The sequence below is a fragment of the Xenopus laevis genome, chromosome 9_10S (genome assembly GCF_017654675.1).
Source record: "Xenopus laevis strain J_2021 chromosome 9_10S, Xenopus_laevis_v10.1, whole genome shotgun sequence".
In the NCBI taxonomy this organism is placed as follows: domain Eukaryota; kingdom Metazoa; phylum Chordata; class Amphibia; order Anura; family Pipidae; genus Xenopus; species Xenopus laevis.
The window spans coordinates 10,624,438-10,641,056 of record NC_054388.1 but is presented as its reverse complement, the minus strand read 5'-3'; the positions used below and the strand labels follow the sequence as shown (position 1 = coordinate 10,641,056).

At 41.7% G+C, this 16,619-nt stretch overlaps 1 long non-coding RNA gene across 1 annotated transcript in view; it reads right to left on the bottom strand.

Annotated features, from left to right (window-relative positions):
* The window catches only part of LOC108702603, a 60,683-nt gene that overhangs the window by 31,392 nt on the left and 12,672 nt on the right, over nucleotides 1-16,619 (bottom strand). The window lies entirely within an intron of this gene.

Sequence of the window (16,619 nt, the reverse complement as noted above, 5' to 3'; positions counted from 1 at the left end):
AGTGGTTTCTGAGATATTAAACATTTTAGGCTTCTTATACCAGGCTTTCAGATCATCAGCTCTCTTTCAGAACCAGAGTGTCAGTGACCCTAATTTATGGGTTGACTGTTCATGTTTTAGGTAGAACAAAGGTAGCGGTTTAAAATCACTGCTTTCTCCCTGTTTCCATGTCATATCATTCTATCTGCTTCTGTTACCAGGAGTCCCACATCGCCCTGCTTTGTTTTATTTTTTACTATTTACACATTTAAACAAGGATTTGGGGATTTCTTAAACTCTGCTCAGCAATAGTCTTTTTTTAATTTTGCAAGCGCACATGTATGTTAGATTGGCCTCTTTGTACCTAATAAATGTTTCAGCTGACCCAGCTATCTTGAAGGCACATTTTTTTCTTACTCATCTCAATGCTAACCTTTCTATTAGTCTATAAAAGTTTTGCTTTGCTTTGTCGCTCTTTGTTTCTAGGTTTATGAAGTTAACTAAGTTTGCCATGTTTATCCGATGTTTTCTCAGAGAGATCCCATGAAACTATGACAGCATAGGTATTCCCTGTACTAAGCACAATTCAGCAGGAACAGCCCCCTTAGTTTGCTCATGGTCTGTACAGAGAGAGCCCATAAAACTATGGCAGCATAGGTATTCCCTGTACTAAGCACAATTCAGCAGGAACAGCCCCTAAGTTTGTTCATAGTCTGTACAGAAAGATCCCATAAAACTATGGCAGCATAGGTATTCCCTGTACTAAGCACAATTCAGCAGGAACAGACCCCTAAGTTTGCTCATAGTCTGTACAGAGAGATACCATAAAACAATGGCAGCATAGGTATTCCCTGTACTAAGCACAATTCAGCAGGAACAGCCCCTAAGTTTACAGATAGACTGTACAAAATATAACATTAAAGTAACACAGGTATTCCTTACTATTTAACTTGCTCATGTTACACTGAAAACACGCCATAATCCCACAGGGCTTGATAAAGCCCCAACAGTTTTTAAAAGGGGATAAAAGCAAATATAGCAAATTCTGATGAGAAAATAAATCTCTCCCCTTCTGGAAATCTCTGTCACTATAATCTGAAAATTCTCCATCAGGGTAACAAAAAACTTTACAGCGCTGTCTTGCCTTTGGGTAGCTCTGCTAAATCTATGAATACAGTCAGCCATTAGACTGAGAATGATGTCTTTGGACAGCGGCCTCTTCATCTTTATTACATGTTATTTAATTCTATATTTCATCTGAGGGTGAATGACAGGACTTGAAGGTTTTCAATGGCTTTGGCTCAATAACATTTAAAAAGCAAATGGCAATTTATTAGGAGCAGAAGGACTTAGAGCAGGGGTGCCCAGACTTTGTTACCCTGTAATAAAAATAGTGCGCTATTGGTATTCATTAAACTACACCCAACAGGGAGATGTTGGTTATTTTGGTTAAAGGAGAAGGAAAGGCTGTATTTACTTGGGGGTAGGGTTGCCACCTTTTTTTTTTTTTTTTTGCAAAAATGGTCAGAAGGGCCAATGACATAGGGTGGTGAACCAGTGATGTCGGAGGGGTGGGCCGGTGATGTCAAGGGGCGATTGGCTGATCGCCACGTCATTTACTTAAATGTCTTGTCAGGATTTCCTAAAACTGGGCTGCTTGGGGGTGCCAAAAGTTAGGCACCCCCAAGTGATTGTATATACCGTATATACTCGAGTATAAGCCAAGGTACCTAATTTTACCTCCAAAAACTGGAAAAGCTTATTGACTCGAGTATAAGCCGAGTATAAGCCTAGGGTGAGAAATGCATCAGCTTCTGGTAAGTTTCAATCAAAAAATTGAGGGTTTCTGCTCCCATTGGAGGTGCTGGCGTCTTGTTTTTGGATGCCGACGACCATTCTTGGATGCCGGCAACTATTCTTGGAGCTATTCTTGGATGCCGGCGACTATTCTTAGACGCCGGCGTCCATTTTTGCGCTTGACCCGAGTATAAGCCGAGGTAGAGTTTTTCAGCATATTTTGGGGGCTGAAAAACTCGGCTTATACTCGAGTATATAACCCCGGGCCGGTGCTCCTATCAGGAGAAAAATGCACCTGTCCGGGGTTATTCCAGCGAGCACCATGGAGCGATCAGATTCCGGCTTCTTATTTCTTCGCGCAAGTGAGCGTGTGCAGTACTGCAAAAAGCCGAACTTTAACAAAGAAGTCGCTATTTAGTTCTACTGCGCATGCGTCTGCCTCGGGAAATTTGAAGAGGGAAGAAGGAAGCGATCGTTCCGTGGTGCTCCCTCGAATAACCCCGGACCGGTGCAGTTTTCTACTGATAGGAGCACCGGCCTGGGGTTTCAGGTAAGTCAATACAATCACCTGGGGGTACCTAACTTATTTTGCTTCTCCTTTAAAAAAAAAAAAATGTACAAATTGGTCAACGTCATCGGCTTTTATGGAAACATCAGCCATGTCGGTTGGAGATTTCTCCAACCTCTTACCCAAACAGCAGGAAAGATCAGCATATTGTAGGTAAGTCATGTATATACATTTATACAATTAATAATGAGGTAAAAACTGCGCTTAGTCCAAATGTGACAGGGGAGATGAGCTGCACCAATATTCAGTTAATGGATCCACTTATCCACGTTTCAAAAAAAGTTCATAGGGGGGATGGAGGTGCGCTGAAGATACACATCTTCATGCAAAGGATAATACACAAAGGATAATACACCATAGAGGCTTTGTCTATTCTTGTTCCTATAGGATTCCCCCGTGTATCTTCAGCGCACCTCCATCACCCCTATGTATATACATTTGTTTTTTAAATAATTAAAAATTGTGTTACTGGTCCTTTAAGAATTTATTTCCACCACTGAACACTTTACTTTATAACTTTGTTTGTATTTAGGGAAATATGTTTAGCCAAGTTTGCCCGATGCAATAAAGATAAGAAAGACCAGTGCCCGGCAATTGAGCCAGCAGAAATTCCATTAGTGCCATCAACCCACAGCTCCATCTACCCAAACCCGCAGCTCCATCTACACACAACCTTGTAACCCCATCCATAAACCAGTAGCTGATACCATTAGCGCAGTGGTGCACAGGGTGTGTTGGGCTTCAACATACTGCCCAACAATCCTGGATCAGTGCTCAAACATCTCGCAATGCCATTAAAGGGGAACTATCATGAAAATAAAAATGTAATATAAGCTTCAGCATACTGAAATAGGAAGTTTTCTAAATATAATCAATTAAAAAATTTGAAATAATCAAGTTTATCTTAACTATTCATTCACGCTCAGCATCTGTTTCTCTTCATTCTGTCTTCATGCAGCAGTTGGGTGTCAGATATTCATTGACAGTTAGATCCAATATATCTTATAGGAGGGCTCCTTTTGCCTAGAAGATCTATTAGAGCTCACTCTATTAAACTCACCAATCATCATGTCTCTCTACATGCAGAATTTGTGCAAAAGGCAGTTATATTGTTAGATTGCGTTTGTACTGGGTCTCAGATTGTCCTAATCCTTGGACTTTAATTGCCTTTCAATCATCTAGAATACTTGCCCTTTACGTCTATTAACACACGTCAGAGAAGGAGTCGGTTCATATATATCCGACCTGTTTTAAAGCAAGACCGTTTTTACAAATCATCGGCAGGAGCTGATGTACAACTGGATCTCCCTCCGAGTCTGATTTATGGAACTTGAACTGGTATTAAGGGAACATTATCAGACACAGTCTGCAAATTGAATTATTATCTCAGATTCTAATTGAATTATTCATTTGAAGGCCGATGCTATTGCAAGATGCCCACGGACCCTTAGCCAACCTCGCTTTTTTTTTCCCCCTTTAACTTATATTTTATGTCTGCAATAAATTGCCTCTCTGAACCCCATAACGAATGGAAAAAAAGAGTCATATGTAGTCTATTAATTATAATATCACCAGCCAAAAAGCCCGGCGAGAGTCTATTTTGGTGACAACACGTTTTGATTTCTCGCGGCTTTAAATTATCCTTTTGTTCCATGGGGAGATTAACGGTCTTCGTTTTGTCATTAAATATAAGGACGTCTTACGGACCCAATGCCGCCTTAATTGATATTGCTTCCAAATGACAGATACTGGCCGGATTCATAATTTAAATGCGCATCATTACTTGATTCTTCTCTACTGTATAATGAAAAAACCCAACGTTTCTCTCATCTCTTTTTTCGTCGAATGCCACTGACATCAAGGGAAAAAGATCTCTCATTTTCCTCCTCTTTTTTTTATTTTTTTCTTGACTTGCATTCCTAATTGAAAACTGTTCGTTGAATTTTTCAACATGATAGAGGACTTTTTTAATTCGTGAATTGTCCATTAGCCATTCTAATTGGGGCCCCCGCGGCACAGCTGAATTAATAATGTAAGTCTAAAGTTTCTCTAAATTTTGTAGAAGGGATCAAGATTTTTGAGGAAATCAGATCTAAATGATGCTGTAACTCTTAAAGGGCCACACATTTTATAATAAATTGAGTTCATACTGACATGCCAGCAAACAAGGATTCTAGGTTTCCAGGCTTTATTGGATCTTACGGGAAATGTGCAAAGTATAGTGGCATCATTTAATTCAATTTAGAGTTTGACTCCTGCAGCGGGTCGGGGTACTCACAGGTTACCCGCAAAAACCTGCGGTACCCTGCTGGTTGCAGGTAGAAGTTTCAGGAGCGGGTATAGACGCGGGTCGGCGGTTATCTGGGTTTGCAGGTCACGGGTCGGGTCGCTGGTCTTCTCAATGATGTCACTTCCGGTTTACAATTACATCACGCCTTTTTTTCTGATCACACCAACTTCTAATGATGTCACTTCCAGTTTACAATGACAGCACTTCCTGTTTCTTGATGGTCAGCGGGTTGAGGATCGGGTTGCAGATAAGGTACTTGCGGGTCGGGTAGCAGGTCCAAGTGGGTAAGTATGTGGGTCACGGGTCTGGTTTAACAAATTGGTTCCTCGCAGGACTCTAGTTTAAGGTATACTATTTTGACACAACAATTCTTTAAGCTGTTAAATAACAATATCTGCGTCAAAATTTACGCGAGCTTCAGAATTGAGGTGGGCGTCAAAAATCAAGTTTTATAAATTTTTCAGTTTCGCTGGAAATTCACAAATCTTTCGGCAAAGCAAAATGGGACAAATTTGTCCATCACTAGATGAGAATGGTATGAGGGGAAAGGCAAGAGTATGGTGGAAAAAGTCCATAAGAGAGATGGAAAAGACCCATAATGGAAGAAGTAAGGGAAGAGAAAGAAAAGAAAGAAATGGCATAAAGAGAATTAGGGTGGTGGCAGACAAGGCTTCTGGGGGAGATTAGTCACCCAGCGATAACAAGGGAAGAGAGAACTGCCAAACCAAAAGGGGAAGAATTATTAGAAGGCCAGAGAAAGTCGGGACAGTAGAGAAGGAGGCAGAAGAAGATGGTTTGGAGGGAGAATGTTGCAGTAAGATGACGGGTTGAAAAAAAAATGGGGGGTCTAGAGGAGAAATTTCAATTAAAGTAGTAGAAAAAAGAAGAATGGAAGAAGCAAGACCTACTAATAAAAACATATTACACAACTTACAAACAATTTGCTAAAAGAGACGCTGATTGTCTTCCATAATGTTTATCAAATGCAAATTGTAGCAGACAACAGCCGCTATGCTGGAATTGTAGGAGCGGGAAATACTTCATTATTGGTAAAATACACGGTGACTTGTGCTTTAATTATGGGCATTATTCTGCTTTTGTAACTGAACCGTAAATCCTGAAAGGAGGACTAAGGCAAAGATGCAGTCCAAAAGGGTGAGAAACAAGGGAGCCTGTGCAGAGTCCATTCCCATGTACAGGATATCAGATAATACGAGATCCTTTTTTTCTTATATAAATAGGATCCCCCTAAAGCTACAAGGCCCCTGTGACACAGTACTGTCTGCATTGTGGATACAAGTTATCTGAGACCATTCCTTCAGCTGCCCCCAGTGATTCCAAAGCCTGACAGAAACATTGCCTGGACAGCCCCTAGACACAGCACCTGGACAGCCCGCTAGAAACAGCGACTGGAGAGCCTGCTAGAAACAGCGCCTGGACAGCCCGCTAGAAACAGCGACTGGAGAGCCTGCTAGAAACAGCGCCTGGACAGTCCACTAGAAAAAGTGGCTGGGCAGCCCGCAAGAAACAGCGCCTGGACAGCCCGCTAGAAACAGCGCCTGGACAGCCCGCTAGAAACAGCGCCTGGACAGCCCGCTAGAAACAGCGCCTGGACAGCCCGCTAGAAACAGCGCCTGGACAGCCCGCTAGATTCCATAGCCTGACAGAAACAGCACCTGGACAGCCCGCTAGAAACATCGACTAGAGAGCCTGCTATAAACAGTGCCTGGAGAGCCCGCTACAAACAGCGCCTGGACAGCCTGCTAGAAACAGCGCCTGGACAGCCTGCTTGAAACAGCACCTGGACAGCCCGCTAGAATCAGTGTCTGCAGGCCCGGATTTGTGGGAAGGCCACCTAGGCCCGGGCCTAGGGCGGCATGTTGCCCAACCACACCCACATTGGTTCAAAAACACTGGGGATGCACAGGAGATACAATCTCCATGAAAATTTGCACTAATAAAGGGGAGGGGACAGGGGCGACAAATGGCAGTGGGCCTAGGGGCGTCCTCTATGTAAATCCGGCCCTGACCGCCTGGACAGCCCACTAGAAACAGTGCCTGGACAGCCCGCTAGAAACATTGCCTGGACAGCCCACTAGAAACAGTGCCTGGACAGCCCGCTAGAAACAGCGCCTGGACAGCACTAGAAAAAGTGGCTGGACAGCCTGCAAGAAACAGCGCCTGGACAGCCCGCTAGAAACAGCGCCTGGACAGCCCGCTAGAAACAGCGCCTGGACAGCCCGCTAGATTCCATAGCCTGACAGAAACAGCACCTGGACAGCCCGCTAGATTCCATAGCCTGACAGAAACAGCACCTGGACAGCCCGCTAGAAACATCGACTAGAGAGCCTGTTATAAACAGTGCCTGGAGAGCCCGCTACAAATAGCGCTTGGACAGCCTGCTAGAAACAGCGCCTGGACAGCCTGCTAAAAACAGCGCCTGGACAGCTTGCTAGAAACAGCACCTGGACAGCCCGCTAGAATCAGCGTCTGCAGGCCCGGATTTGTGGGAAGGCCACCTAGGCCCGGGCCTAGGGCGGCAGGATTGCAAGGGGCCGGCATGTTGCCCAACCACACCCACATTGGTTCGAAAACACTGGGGATGCACAGGAGATACAATCTCCATGAAAATTTGCACTAATAAAGGGGAGGGGACAGGGGCGACAAATGGCAGTGGGCCTAGGGGCGTCCGCTATGTAAATCCGGCCCTGAGCGCCTGGACAGCCCACTAGAAACAGCGCCTGGACAGCCCGCTAGAAACATTGCCAGGACTGCCTGCTAGAAGCAGCACTGGGACAGCCCGCTGGAAACAGCGCCTGGACAACCTGCTAAATAAACTTTACATAAATGTAAAACAGAAGCTTTTGTGGTAGCAGTGCAGTTTTTTGTATGGCTCCAGTGACAAATGGAAAAACTTTTTAATTAACATTGATGATTGCATCACTTTAAATTAGGACTCAACATGAGCCTATCAGCAGAGTGAGAAAACCCTCCGAATTTCGTGTTGTATAGAAATTCTTACAGCGAGGCCATACGGCTTGCTAATTGCCACATCTGTGTAGCAGCTGTCAGATGTTTCCCATATGCTGCCATGGATATTACAATGTAGTGAGTTACAGGCTGTGTTATAGGGCTGCTGCTGGTGTGATTTATTTGTTAGTGGGGATGTTGCTGGAGCAAAGAGAGTCTTGTATTTATCAGTTAGAGAGACGCCGTCCACATATCACCAAGACCTTGTTAACATCAATGTTCAACTCACTCAGATCTTGTGGGATGTTACAAAGTATTAGAGCTTTGCCAATACATATTGAACGCGGCTACTTTTTTATTCTTCCATACAATGCTGCAGTCTAGTGTTAAATGATGGGGTTGTTCACCTTTAAATTAACTTTTAGTATGACGTAGAGAGTGATATTCTCAGGCAATTTGCTATCAGGTTTTCAATTCGCATTATCTGTGGTTTTCAAGTTATTTCACTTTTTATTCAGCAGCTCTTCAGTTTGCAATTTCAGCAATGTCATTGCTAGGCTCCAAATTGCCCTAGCAACCATGCATAGATTTCATAGACATAGGAGAAGCCTGAATAGAAAGATAAGTAATACAAATCAGCAATAACAATAGACGTATAGCCTCACAGAGCATTTGTTTTTAGATGGGGTCAGTGACCCCCATTGGAAAGCTGGAAAGAGCCAGAAAAAGGTAAATACATTGTAACCTTAATTTTACATCTCCTGATTTTAAGTTTTCCCTCACTTGACATTATTTTTTTGTGGTCCCACCTCTATATTATACATAATTCTTTCCCTGATTTTACATGTTTTTGTTCTGGTCCCTTGATAAAACTAAAAAATGGGAGTTCTACTGTAAAAGAAAAATAAATAAATAATAATAATAATAATAAAGACCAATACAAAAGTTGCTTACAATTGGTCATTTAAAACATACTAAAAGTTAACTTAAAGGTGAACCGCCCCTTTAATGAAGACTAGAAAAATCCAACTTGAAGCTCAGTAAATAGATGACAGACATGGGCTTTCCCTGATGGTTCTGCACAGGCCTCTGTGTGATCCAATAATTGTCTTCAGGCCCAAACGATTGATCTGCAGGACTATAAAGATGGTAGAATTCTGCTAATTCTAGGACTGCAACAAAAAAATAAATTTATTTATATATAATACACAAAAGCCATGAATATCTTGTAAATTATATCCTTATAAACGGTGACCAGTGATGTCATCAGTTATAAATGGTGAGCAGTGATGTCATCTTTGTCACATGACTCACTAAAACATGTGTATTATAATAAATTAAGTACCCCTTGTTGGAAAATATGAGGATATTAGAAGTAGGGATGCACCGAATCCAGAATTTGGCCTTTTTCAGCAGGATTCGTATTCTGCTGAATCCTTCTGCCTGGCAAAACCAAATCTGAATTTAATTTGCATATGCAAATCAGGTGCAGGGAGGGAGATTGCATGACTTTTTGTCACAAAACAAGGAAGTAAAAATGTTTCCCCTTCCCATCCTAATTTGCATATGCAAATTAGGATTTGGACCGGTATTCGGCCAAATCTTTAGCGAAGGATTCAGGGGTTCGGCCGAATCCAAAATAGTGGATTTGGTGCATTTCTAATTAGAAGTAACCTCAGAGTTCCATGACCTATATAAAAGCACTCGGCCTTCTGCCTTGTTCTTTTATATGGTCATGGAACTCCTCAGTGACTTATAATATCCTTATATTTTACAATAGGGTGTACTTTATTCCCTATATTATTTTCCTAATTCTTCTGTATCTTCAAATGCAAAAACTATTGCTCTGTGAGGCTACAATTTTATTGTTACTTTTTATATCTTATCTTTTTATTGAGGCCCTCTCCTATAGGGATGTCGCGGACTGTTCTGCGGCGAACTTGTTTGCGCGAACATCGGCTGTTCGCGTCCGCCGCAAGTTTGCGACGTTCACCAATAGGCGTTCGCGTCAAAATTGTTCGATCGAACGATTAAAATCCTTCGATCGCTCGAATCGAACGATTTTCGGATGTTCGAAGTTCGCGAACTGTTCGCGAACTGTTCGCATTTTTTGCCGGTGTTCGCGAACGGCGTTCGCGAACACATTATCGGCGGTTCGCTACATCCCTACTCTCCTACTCACGGTCCCATCTCTCAATCAAACCACTGCCTTGGGCTAGGGAAGACCCTAGCAACCAGATAGCTACTGAAATACCCCCCTCCAAAAACCCCAAAAAATTAAAGCTAATTAGAAATCGGCTCAGAATATCAATGTCTACATCATACTTAAAGTTCATTTAAGGGTGATCTACCCCTTTAAGAAAGTTAGAAAAATACAAGGTTACATGTAGTGATACTGACCTCGAGACCTGGGCCATTGTTTTTATTGGAGTCACAAAGGATATTTGTTTCTGTTACAAACAGTGGCAGAACTACGGGGGATGCAGGGGGTGCAACTGCACCAGGGACCACGCCCCTTCGTTCCTGCCGGTGGTTAGTGAGCGAGTGAATCTGCCCCAAAAATCGCTTTTTGAGGGGGTGGGGAGGCCCGTCTGAACCCAGCCCCGCCAGGGGGTAGTTACTTTACTGGTTGCAAATCTTGGAAAGCATATGCGGTGGGTTTCCACATTCCTTGCTATAACATGTTAATTGCAGTGATTTGAATTGAAACTCCCTAAGGTCAGTACCTAAGGTTCAATATCCTGGACAGCAACTCTGACTGCAAAATTAAAGGGGACATAAACCCGGAACTAGCATTTCTGACAATTGTCATTCCAAGAAACTTTCCCATGCACCTTTGTAAAACGGTAAATGTCTGCTTTTTTCCAGCTTTCAAAGATTAACAAACATGTAAAAGTTCCACTGCAGGAGGGACTTATGTGAATAAGAAACATTCCATGATTCATAGTCACCGTTATATAATTATAAGGATCAATAAAAGAATATGTATCAGGGCGGCTAAGCTACAAATTTGGTTTTCTCTACAATCAGACTGATTATTTCCCAGTTATGCGACACAACTTTATGGGACTGAAGGGAACAAACTTTCACCTTCCCTGTATCGTATCCTTATTAGTGATGAGCGCATAAATTCACCAGGCACGAGTTTGCGTCGAATTTCCACATTGCACCACCGGCGAATACATTTGTGAAACTCTGGCAAAAAATCGTCAGCGTCGAAAAAAATTTGGACGTGACGGAAAAGTTGCTCGCATCAAAACCGACGAACGTGAACACTATTTGGACGCCCATTGACTTTAACGCCAGCGTCAAAATTAGGGATGCACCGAATCCAGGATTCGGTTCGTGGTTAGGCCTTTTTCAGTAGGAATCCTTCTGCCCGGCCAAACCGAATCCGAATCATAATCTGCATATAAAAATCGCGTGACTTTTTGTAAAAAAATGTGTTCCCCTTTCTACCCAAATTTGCTTATGCAGCTCTCTCCTGCAATAAGCGAATGAATAATTAAAGAGGAAATTAGAACTGATCAAGCCAATAATTAATGCAATTGCTCCAACCTCATTAAGGGAACAGTAGAGTCTATTATCTAAGCCATGACCTCTAGGGTTGCTGGCGGGGGGGCTCTGCTCTTTATATCTCCATGTCCATTTCACCACTTGCGAATGGTTTCGCGAAAGTGCTGCAAAAATTCGCTGCAACAAAAAAGTTGCTTGTGTAAATTTTGACATCCCATTGACTTCAATGTGTTTTGTGGATTTTTCGCCATTTCTAGTTACACCACTGATGTGCATAAAAATTGCCGCGCGTCACAATTATTTTGATGCCCATTGACTTTAATGCATTTGGACAAATAAGTCGCTTGTGTAAAAATTGAGGTGCGTCAAAATAATTTTGACGCCCATTGACTTCAATGTGTTATGCCATTTCACAAATTTTGTCGTAGTTTCGCGAGTTTTTCGCTGAAGCTAAACGGGACGGATTCGCCCTTCACTAATTCTGAGGCAAGGGGCCATGGAAGCTTATGATCTTGGGAATAGGATGTATTTGCAACCAATTTGAACCAGAGGGGCCCAGGAGATATAGGGGACCAGGAGATATAGGGGCCACATGTGACCCTACTTCGTATACAATTTCAATAAATATTGGTAAAACAAGTCAACCTCTAGACATTTTGGGGGCCTGAAAAATGATTTGCCGTGGGCCCGGTAACATCTAGTTGTGCCACGGATGTGAACTCTATATATCTAATTAGCAGCCAACTCAAGAGCAGAGAGAAAACTCTTTCGCTATGCTTTATTTTTTTTTTTTTGTGCGAGTCCTTCCATTTCCATTGTCCCATTTTGTCTTCTCTCTTTTTCATTTTTGCAGTGTATTTTAAATATGGCGTCCAAATTCTCAATGAGAACAATGAGAAGTGCATGTCGGGAAAAGAAACCTACGTGCTGAAAAACACATGTTGACGGTCGCGTGTGGTTTCAGTGGCGTATTTACACCCGGCGGTTCTTTTTTAAAAAACTCAACGTAAAAACACCACATCTGGCCTTGCTCTTAGGGTTGCTCAGTCTTTCAGTCCATATAAGCCACTGTAGTGCTGTGACTGTCTCTTCTGTCCATGTGTGAGTGTTCACTGATCTCTTGCCCCCCCTCTAGGTCTAAAACCCAACGTGAGAGACGGACGATGAGTGTCGAAAGTATGGGTCTTGATCCTTGAACTTGTGGATTGAAGACATATGTGACATATTTGGAAAACCCTTTTTTTTTTTTTTAGTCTTCTGAAATAAGGGGTAAGCCTATTAGAGAGCAACTATTAGCGATGCCCACTATGTGTGTTCAATTTCTGCTGCAGTGATCTCCTGCGGCCTAAATACAAACGTGTGTGCGAGACGTGTGTGTACTCCATCCATCTGAGATTTATGTTCTATTGTCCTAGTGACAACTGCTAAGGATTCTTCTGCATGACGTGTTCCCTGTGTGCCATCTGCTGGTACAGTCTAATAACTCCTACTACTCATTGTATTTTACATGCCAATGGGAATTGCAGAATAATGCTTGATTATCAGGACCTTAGGGTATAAATGAAAAAAAGCAGAACAACTGGTTTTTAGGAGGGAGGGGTTTGACTATAGACTGGGTATCCCTTATAATACATGAGTGATACTCAACTCAGCTGCAGGCTGAGTTATACGGGGAACTCTGAGTATCACTCATTATAAGGGATAATGTACCCCCTACTGTAAATGATAAGGATATTAGATGTCACTGAGGGGTTGTTCTGTGACCATATAAAGGCACAAGGCTGCAGGCTGAGTTATACAGGGAACTGAGTATCACTCATGTATTATAAGAGATAATGTACCCCCTACTGTAAATGATAAGGATATTAGAAGTCACTGAGGGGTTGTTCTGTGACCATATAAAGGCACAAGGCTGCAGGCTGAGTTATACAGGGAACTCTGAGTATCACTCATGTAGTATAAGGGATAATGTACCCCCTACTGTAAATGATAAGGATATTAGAAGTCACTGAGGGTTGTTCTGTGACCATATAAAGGCACAAGGCTGCAGGCTGAGTTATACAGGGAACTCTGAGTATCACTCATGTATTATAAGAGATAATGTACCCCCTACTGTAAATGATAAGGATATTAGAAGTCACTGAGGGGTTGTTCTGTGACCATATAAAGGCACAAGGCTGCAGGCTGAGTTATACAGGGAATTCTGAGTATCACTCATGTATTATAAGGGATAATGTACCCCCTACTGTAAATGATAAGGATATTAGAAGTCACTGAGGGGTTGTTCTGTGACCATATAAAGGCACAAGGCTGCAGGCTGAGTTATACAGGGAACTCTGAGTATCACTCATGTAGTATAAGGGATAATGTACCCCCTACTGTAAATGATAAGGATATTAGAAGTCACTGAGGGGTTGTTCTGTGACCATATAAAGGCACAAGGCTGCAGGCTGAGTTATACAGGGAATTCTGAGTATCACTCATGTATTATAAGGGATAATGTACCCCCTACTGTAAATGATTAGGATATTAGAAGTCACTGAGGGGTTGTTCTGTGACCATATAAAGGCACAAGGCTGCAGGCTGAGTTATACAGGGAACTCTGAGTATCACTCATGTATTATAAGGGATAATGTACCCCCTACTGTAAATGATAAGGATATTAGAAGTCACTGAGGGGTTGTTCTGTGACCATATAAAGACACAAGGCTGCAGGCTGAGTTATACAGGGAACTCTGAGTATCACTCATGTATTATAAGGGATAATGTACCCCCTACTGTAAATGATAAGGATATTAGAAGTCACTGAGGGGTTGTTCTGTGACCATATAAAGGCACAAGGCTACAGGCTGAGTTATACAGGGACCTCTGAGTATCACTCATGTATTATAAGGGATAATGTACCCCCTACTGTAAATAATATGGGTATTAAGACGTTCTAGCAAGATGGAGACAGTAGGGCAAGAAAATAACAGTAGGGAAAGATAGAGAAGTAACACTGCTGGTTCCTATCCTAGAGTGCAACCAATCAGCAGGTAGAATTTCCCAGTCACCTGTTTAAAAGCAAACATCTACTGTAATTGGTCGCTATGTGTTACTGCTCCTGCGCAAACTCAGTGCCTTTTATTACATAAGGGGGATACCCGATATTCCGAGGCAAAGACAGTGGCAGTTTTCATTGTCCCCCTAAAGATGGAACCGTTTCCAGAAATGAAAGTCTACCTGGACACTTGGCAAATGTTTCTAATTACAGAGGCAAAAGCTATTCCCACATGCTGCAATTGTAAAGCAGCTTCCTTACGGTAAATAATAAAGAATATTCCTTTTATACAACAGAGGATCACGAAGGTCCATTGACCTGTATTCCGTCTGAGCCACGGTGTGAATTTATTTAAACACTACTGGGAACTAATCTTAAACCTCCGAATAATGTGCCAGTGGAGGTAACATTACTTAAGCCATAAATCCAGGCGCTTTGGGCATTTCCAAGCAGCTAACAGGCTGATAGTAAATTAGCTGCCCGGAAAAAGACAATTAATACATTAACAAAAAATGCTTAGCATTTATATATATATATATATATATATATAATATATACAATATATATATACACACACACAGATATGTATGTGATAGGAATGCCAAAGGAGGGTTGATGCAAAGTCTAGAGGGGGATAAAAGAAAAAAAAGAAGGAGAAAGAAGAAAAAGAAAATTACAGCTAAAAAAAAAAGGATGGAATAAAGACATTACCGGTATAGGACCTGTTCTTCACAATGCTTAGGACATGGAGTTTTCTGGATAAAGGGTCTTTCCTTAATTTGGATCTCTGCATACCTTAAATCTGCTTAAAAAAACTGTATTTAAATATCAATTAATCCCAATAGGATTTTTTACCTCCAATAAAGATGAGTTATATATTAGTTGGGGTCAAGTAAAAGGTACTGTTTTAGTACAGGTATGGGACCTGTTATCCAGAATGCTCGGGCCCTGGGGTTTTCCAGATAAAGGATCTTTAATTTGGCTCTTCATACCTTAAGTGTACTAGAAAATCATGTAAACATTAAATAAACCCAATAGGCTGGTTCTGCTTCCAATAAGGATTAATTATATCTTAGTTGGGATCAAGTACAAGATACTGTTTTATTATTACAGAGAAAATTAAAAATGTGGATTATTTTGATAAAATGGAGTCTATGAGAGATGGCCATTCCGTAATTTGGAGCTTTTTGGATAAGGGATCCTATTCCTGTATTACAGAGAAAAAGGTAATAGGCTTTTGGATTCTGAACTATTTGATTTAAATGAGTCTGTGGGATATGGCTTTCCTGCAATTTGGAGCTTTCTAGATAAATGGTTTTCCGGATCATGGATCCAGTACATGGGATTTAAGAAAGTAGGATTGAGATTAGAAAGGAGGTTGGAAGGAAAAGAATGGTGGCAATCTGTGTAATATATTCTATTGTGTTTATGAAATAGATATATGTGGAAGGAAGGAAAGGCTGTACCAGTTGCTTTTCAACTCTATCCTCTCCAACCACCCCTACTGTACCCCATTTTAGTACTACAGGTATGAGACCTGATATCCAGAATGCTCAGGATCTGGGGTTTTCCTAGTAACTGATCAATCCAGAGTTTGGATCTTCATACCTCAAGTCTACTAGAAAATCATATAAACATTAAATAAATCCAATAGGCTGGTTTTGCTTCCAATAAGGATTAATTATATCTTAGTTGGGATCAAGTACAAGCTACTGTTTTATTATTACACGGAAAAAGGAAATCAGTTTTTAAAAATGTAGATTTTTTGATAAAATGCAGTCTATTACCTTCCCATAATTTGGAGTTTTCGGGAAAACAGTTTTCATGATAACGGATCCCATACCTGTATTCCCAAACTTTATTTCTTTTTGCCCAACTCTTGTCCCATTCCTTTTCCTGCTGTCATCAACATCGTATCATTGTTCTATACCATTCCTACTTCAACATTTTATTCCCAATGCTGTCTCTCCGCCATCTTTACCTTGTTCCATGGGGGCAGATTCACCAACGGGAAATTTTCGCCAGCGTCAGCTTCGCACCGCACCCATCGCCAGGCACAAATGCAATATGAATACGCAAAATTCCGCCCTGGGCGTCGAACGTTGGCGACTTTTCGCTAGCGTTACTTCGGCAGTGTGAGCATTTCATAGTGAAGTTGTGCTAGCGTTAGTTTGTGCCTATCGAAACTTCGCTAGTGATCTTGCGCTTAGGTCAATTCGCATACGGCGGGAAATTTAAAGTTGTATGGACGTCTTTATTATAAATGTTGCTGCAAATGCTTGAAGTTACCACTTTTTATTACACATGTCCAGGGAACCTTAATAAAGACAAGAGAGTTAATATAATGCCCTACACATGAGCCCACTGTAAAATGAATGTTCCATATGTTATAAAATGTCTGGAGAAAACCGGTTACCCAAAAAAGTAAGTTAGGACTTTTGCAGCCAATCCTGCTTAAA